Here is a 7,882-nt window from a genome sequence, read left to right as displayed (position 1 = left end):
TTGAATCCACCCTTACCAATGATGAGTTTTACAAACCCATGGACATTAAATCTGTTAGACACTTTTCTGCTATTGATAAATTACTCAAAGGGCTGGAGAGAAGGAAGTGCATCTCTTTTGAAGACTTCATGTTCATGTCCATACCTAGCCCTAGTTTGGGCATGCTGTTTGGGATTCCTAAAATCCATAAATATGAGGTGAATCCCTCTTTCAGACACATCATCTCAAATAAACGGACTAAGACAGAAAATTTCTGAATATTTAGATACTGTCTTAAATCCCCTGATGCAAGCGACTAACTTCTATTTGAAGGACCCCTGGGACTTTCGTAATCAACTTTTCACATCTAACACTGACTTCATAAATTACACCTTTGTTACCTTGGATGTGGTAGTGTTATAGACTAATATTATGCACCACATAGGAAAGGATTCCTTGCAACTACTCCTGACCAAATATGCCAATTTCTCAGAAGAGAAAGCAAACACTATTTGTAACCTTGGCTAATATTTACAAAGTCAATTAACTACTTAAAGTGAAAGCTGACTTACAAGACACGCCCTATTTGCAAACACAACTAGACTAAAAACTGCTTTTAAAGTAAAAGCTAAAAATCCAAATAGTCAGACTAAAAGTACAACTAGCATTGTCTATAAAAAAATGTGTAAATCTAGCCTACTACTAAGCTAGTGAGGCAAAGAAATAATAATTACAAGTGCATAAAAACTCCGCTGGTGTTTGTAAAACTGAGTTAATACAAATACCTATGTTAGTGCACTAAACTGTGTATGTTGAAGCACATCAAGTGTGCTGAACATAATTGGTAATAAGTAAAATATCAAAATAAAACTACAAATTCTCAGCAAAAAATACTCAGCAAAAAATACACATAAGGTCACTGAACCAAGGTGCTCAAAAGCATTAGAATAACTGTGTCGTGCTAGTGTGGAAGGTAACCTGACACAGCCTACCTATTAAGGCTCCTAGGTTTAAGAACACTACTTAAAGAACAGTTCTCATTCAGACCTGGTAAACTGTATGCGTTGAGTCTAATTTGCCAAAACAGCTCTCGCTCTTCTAACTTAAGTGGGACAGGAGCACCCCTGAAGTCCTGTGTGATCTGGTCAATAATCAAAAATTTAAACATATGGTTGGGATAAACTGAAATGTGTTTTGCTAGTGCATTGTCAAATTTCTGCTTCCTGATCGCATAAGTATGTTCATAAATGCGGTCACGTAGGCGTCGTTCTGTTTTGCCCAAGTAGAAAGCTGTACAGGTTTGGCACATAGCTAAGTAGATCACCATTCTTGAATTACATTTAGCTCTTAGGTTCAATTTGTATTCATAATCGTGAACTTTAAATCTATTGGATTCCAAGATGTATTGACAAAAATTACACGCCTGGCATTTAAACATGCCAGCTGTCATTGGTTTTCTAATATTATGTCGTTCAAGGAGGGCTTTGAGGTTTTTTGCCTTTCTATAAACAACCAGTGGGTGATTACCAAGTTTTTGGTGTACTGTGTTGTCCTTTTTGAGTAAGTCCCGATTTTTACGTAGTGCCTGAACACAGTCACTACTATTGAGACTGTATGTTGTTATGAATGTGACACCAAAACATTCAGAAGGATGCCTACTTGTGTGGACATTTACTAAGTCTGTGTTCGAGGATTCAGTGTCATTCATAAGAACCAATTCTCTATTCAAGATCGGTTTATAAAAATGACACTGACGCTTAGACGACACTTCTTCTATAATAGTGTCTGACATTTCATGTGGGTAACCCCGGTGTAAAAACATATTCCTTAGGTGTCCACATTCATTGGCAAAATCACTATCCAATGTGATAATGCGGGCTGCCCTCACTAGCTGACCTTTGACGATTGCCCGCTTCTGATGAAAAGGATGACAACTTGTGTAGTGCAGGAATGAGTTGGAGTATGTTACTTTCCTATATATATTAGCTGTATATTTGTGAAAGCTAGTGTCTTTAGAAAGTAAAATGTCCAAGTACGGGATGGCTTCAGTATGGAAACTAGCAGTGAATTTCAAAAACTGTGTAGTTGAATTAAAATAGTCCACTAACGCTTCACTCGTGGGCAAGTCACCGTCCAGGAGGATAAAAATATCGTCCAAGTAACGGGTGTAAAACATTTACATTTTTTTACATTTGACAACTTTTATTTGCAAAAAACTGGAGTAGCCATGGGCTCCCCTTGTGGGGCCAGTGTTGCCAATCTAGTCATGGCACAATGGGAACATGATCACGCGTCCACTAACTGCCCATTTAAAGACCAGGTGATTTTTTACACCCGTTACTTGGATGATATTTTTATCCTCCTGGATGGTGACTTGCCCACAAGTGAAGCGTTAGTGGACTATTTTAATTCAACTACACAGTTTTTGAAATTCACTGCTAGTTTCCATACTGAAGCCATCCCGTACTTGGACATTTTACTTTCTAAAGACACTAGCTTTCACAAATATACAGCTAATATATATAAGAAAGTAACATACTCCAACTCATTCCTGCACTACACAAGTTGTCATCCTTTTCATCAGAAGTGGGCGATCATCAAAGGTCAGCTAGTGAGGGCAGCCCGCATTATCACATTGGATAGTGATTTTGCCAATGAATGTGGACACCTAAGGAATATGTGTTTACACCGGGGTTACCCACATGAAATGTTAGACACTATTATAGAAGAAGTGTCGTCTAAGCGTCAGTGTCATTTTTATAAACCGATCTTGAATAGAGAATCGGTTCTTATGAATGACACTGAATCCTCGAACACAGACTTAGTAAATGTCCACACAAGTAGGCATCCTTCTGAATGTTTTGGTGCCACATTCATAACAACATACAGTCTCAATAGTAGTGACTGTGTTCAGGCACTACGTAAAAATTGGGACTTACTCAAAAAGGACAACACAGTACACCAAAAACTTGGTAATCACCCATTGGTTGTTTATAGAAAGGCAAAAAACCTCAAAGCCCTCCTTGAGCGACATAATATTAAAAAAACAATGACAGCTGGCATGTTTAAATGCCAGGCGTGTATTTTTTTCAATACATCTTGGAATCCAATAGATTTAAAGTTCACGATTACGAATACAAGTTGAACCTAAGAGCTAACTGTAATTCAAGAATGATGATCTACTTAGCTATGTGCCAAACCTGTACAGCTTTCTACGTGGGCAAAACAGAACGATGCCTACGTGACCGCTTTTATGAACATACTTATGCGATCAGGAAGCAGAAATTTGACAATGCACTAGCAAAACACATTTCAGTTTATCCCAACCATATGTTTAAATTTTTGATTCTTGACCAGATCACACAGGACTTCAGAGGTGCTCCTCTCCCACTTAAGTTAGAAGAGCGAGAGCTGTTTTGGCAAATTAGACTCAATGCATACAGTTCACCAGGTCCGAATGAGAACTGTTCTTTAAGTAGTGTTCTTAAATTTAGGAGCCTTAATAGGTAAGCTGTGTCAGGTTACCTTCCACACTAGCACGCCACAGTTATTCTAATGCTTTTGAGCACCTTGGTTCAGTGACCTTATGTGTATTTTTTGCTGAGTATTTTTTGCTGAGAATTTGTAGTTTTATTTTGATATTTTCCTTATTACACACTTGATGTGCTTCAACATACACAGTTTAGTGCACTAACATAGGTATTTGTATTAACTCAGGTTTACAAACACCAGCGGAGTTTTTATGCACTTGTAATTATTATTTCTTTGCCTCACTAGCTTAGTAGTAGGCTAGATTTACACATTTTTTATAGACAATGCTAGTTGTACTTTTAGTCTGACTATTTGGATTTTTAGCTTTTACTTTAAAAGCAGTTTTTAGTCTAGTTGTGTTTGCAAATAGGGCGTGTCTTGTAAGTCAGCTTTCACTTTAAGTAGTTAATTGACTTTGTAAGTATTAGCCCAGAGAGTATTTAAGCTGTGACTTTTTGTTTTTCTTGATCTGAAGTAGTTTGTTTATTGGAATAAACGAAAAGCGCTTTATCATTTCGTTTTGTGCTACTGTGTGGTTTCTTCTCTATTTTGTTTTTCAGTAGTCTGTTTTTCCTGTTCAGTTTACTGTTTGTAACCTTACTAAGGTAGTTCTCACCAATATTTTTTTCTTTTTCAACCAGAAAGTGTATCAACAAATGAAGGAGGTGGCTATGGGGTCCAAGATGGCCCCAGCCTTTGCCAATCTGGTTTTAAGCACCTGGGAACTGGAGATCCTCGTTTTCATTCCTGCCTTCCAGTCTGTACGGATGTACAGACATTACATTGTTGATATTTTTTTTATTTCAGAGGGCAAGGAGAATGATCTAGATATTTTCATTACTGATCTTAATCCCAGCTGGCATTTCCTAGAGCTTATTGTGTCTGGCCATGGAACCACGATCAATTTTTTAGATACCATCATTATGTTGGATGTGAACTCTGGTATGTTACAATCATCTGTGCATAGAAAAAAACACTTATAATTTCCTGGACTTTATTAGCCCGCACCCATTCTTCATGAAGAAGAACATAGTCCAGGGTCAACTCATCAGATTGTCACATCTAATCAGCAATGATTTTATATTTAAATCTGAAGCCCAGTTCCTGAAACAAATGTTTAGTGCTAAGAACTACCCAACTGATCTTTTTGACTCTGTATACAATGAGGTTCCTACGAATAGATACTTGAAATACAAGCCTCTTCTTAAGTTTGGTTTCGAAGTTTCTCACTCAGCAGATAATATGAACCAGTCTGACAGGCACTGCAGTTTTCCCCTTTCCATTAGTAGGGACATGCAAGCTGTTAGACAAATAATCAATAAAAATTGGAACATTGTTACAGATCACAATGGCTTACGACGGGCAGTGGGGAATGTGCCAACTTTTTCTTACAAGAAAACCATCACCTTACAGTCAAACTTCGAGAATAGAGAAACTCTTTTCATCATGCATAACGTGCCTGACAACACTGAAGTTAAAGGGATGTTTACTTGTGGCCATTATGTTGCGTGTCAGCATATTTATACAGGAGGGCAACATGTTTTCCCCCATAATCAGTATAAGGTGTTGTTTAAAAATCATTATGATTGCCATTCTGTGTGGGTAGTTTATGCTGCCATCTGCCGAACCTGCAGTGCTTTTTACATCAACAAAACAAGCACATAATTATTGACTATGAAGTTGTATGGACTTGAAAGATAGTTTGTTTTATGTATATTTATTTGAGTTATCCTGAGTTGCATTAAATCTATACCTTGGGATGCAACTCCTTAGTTTACTGCATTGATTCTGACTCATCTTACGAGCGTTTTTTTCGTTGCAGGCAGGTTTCCACACTGATACATAATTCATATTTTTCATTGGTCACTGATATATAAATAAGCTGTCTCATTGGTCTTTGCTTTCCATATAGCATTTATGGTTGGTTACTATCCTACTTATCTTATCCTGATTGGTTAATGACTTGTTTACGAGGATTTCTAATGATGCTTGCTGACTGTATTTAAAGTATGACTATTTATCAGGAGATAATGGGTGCCTCTGATCCAGACCGCCTGAATGTTTTATCCTACCCTGTGTTTAACTTAATTAATAGACTTTTTTCAGAAGCACATTTACAGCTGCTAAGTAAAGGATTCACGTTTTTTCCCAGGTTTTTAAGTTTATACACACACACACACACACACACACACACACACACACACATATATATATATATATATATATATATATATATATATATATATATATATATATAAAGCTATCAGAATATCAAATCATATTGTCAAAATTCAGAACCATAAAGCATTCACATGGTCGAAAATCAAAAATTTTCAACATTTTCAGCCATTTTCAACATTTTTTCGATCCAAACTTCCACCAAGTCAAACCAAGTGTAATTATACACTACTTGCATACCCTATTAACAGAAAATGGTCAGTACGGATCTAAGCTAGGTGAGGAGCTTCACCCCCACACCCCCCCCGACGTGGGGGCTGTGCCGCCCACACCCACTCTAGCTATATAGTCTAACTCCAGGATCGCACTACAGTGGGGTAAAGAGCATATGCACTGCCACTACTATGTTTGGACGAAATATAATGTGTTATACTGTGTTTCTGGTGATTTGGCCTTTCGGCAAGGACTATCAAATGATCAAATTCAGTTGGATTAATTGCATTGTGCATTCAACAATTTGAACAGGAGATTATGACAGTCGAATAAAGGATTCATTCATTTCAATGACTGATTATTTAAAGTTTACTACTGAATATTCTAAGAGAAGTATTACATATCTGGATATTAAAGTAGAAAGGATAGGAAATACCATCAACACCATGGTTTATAAAAAAGAAATCCAGGCCAATAGATATGTGCATAAGGACAGTATGCATGCCCCCCATGTATTTAAAAGTATAGTGAAGAGACAATTGATTAGAACTAGCCGGCTTAATACAAATGATGTACAGTGTATTGGTCTAATGCAAGAAATGATACAGGAGTTTAAAGAACAAGGATAGAGTATGGAAATGTTACAACAAATGCATACTGAAGTTATAAATATGAGACAGAATAGAGCTAAACCATATTTTATAACTGGTGATAAGAGTGAGGATGACACTTTACGTAATAGAAGGGTTGACAATCATATAAAAGATATGTTACTACTTTTGACAGAAAATCATATGATGTTAAAAGTATTATAGAGAAGAATTTGAGTATTTTTATGGCTATACCAGAAATTAAAAAGATTGCAGGTAAAAGAAAAATATGTTGCACACAGGAATTGCTCTAATTTGAAGTCTCCACTGTGTTATAAGGACATAAGGTATTGTAGAGCAGAACAAATAAGTAATAAGATAGGTAAATGTCCTTGCTTTGGCTGAACATGCTGTAAGGACATAAATAAATGTAATATATTTATACATCCTGCTACAAAAAGATAATTCATGTTCAATAAATATGCTGCATGTAATACTTCTAATGTTATTTATTTAGCAAATTGCATATCATGCTCTGCATTCTATGTGGGTAAATGTAATAGAAAATGTAAAGATAGTATCATTGAACATAAATTGGAAAGAAGAAGGAAGGTCAACACAAATGCTCTTGTCAGACATATAGAAGAAGGAGGACAGAAACCTAATTTCCTTTTTAAAGTTATAGATAGGCCCCAGGATTCATGAAGCTTGCGCCAGGCGCAGGCGTAGCATAGGCGGTATAATGCGCCGAGCGATTCAGGTACGATCCAATTCCACGTGCACTACCAGCGTACGCCAGATCTGTGCAGCCTTCGGCACAGGTATGCTAATCACCCTATGTGCAGTACTGCACCATGCAAATGAAGGTACATAGCGATTCATGAAGTGGTGCAGGCGTAGCTTAAGCCCACAGAAATGTAAACCAAAAAAAAAATGATTTACATTTTTCCAAACAGAACATTGTAGCTATGAAAGCAGGCCAGACTCATGTATTACAAAGTTAACATATGCCAATGGCTAAATATACAGCCAATGGCATAAGAAACGATGCACAACACCTAAAAAACAACATTTAATGTCATGTCCACAGTAACGCAAAGTACAACCACAGGGCATGCGTGCGCAAACGGGAACACAAGGAAAATATACACAAATGTCATAAAATTGCAATGTTATACAAATCATGATTTCACTATAATACTCAATGGTATGCATGGTACACCACAACCAAGCTGCAAGGGTTGCTAAGGGTCTGTGACAGTGTTTGGCGTGGTAACTATGAATTAGTAGTCAATGCAATGCAAATGAGGCAAGTAATAGTGAATCGCAAACGTCCCGCAGGACTAAGGATGTACCATACGGCGCATCACTACAACACCGAGGAGTGGTTT

This window comes from Protopterus annectens, chromosome 8.part0 (assembly GCF_019279795.1).
Source record: "Protopterus annectens isolate FY-2018-M chromosome 8.part0, PAN1.0, whole genome shotgun sequence".
Lineage (NCBI taxonomy): Eukaryota > Metazoa > Chordata > Ceratodontiformes > Protopteridae > Protopterus > Protopterus annectens.
The sequence above is the reverse complement of the archived record's forward strand: the minus strand, read 5'-3'. Positions refer to the sequence as shown.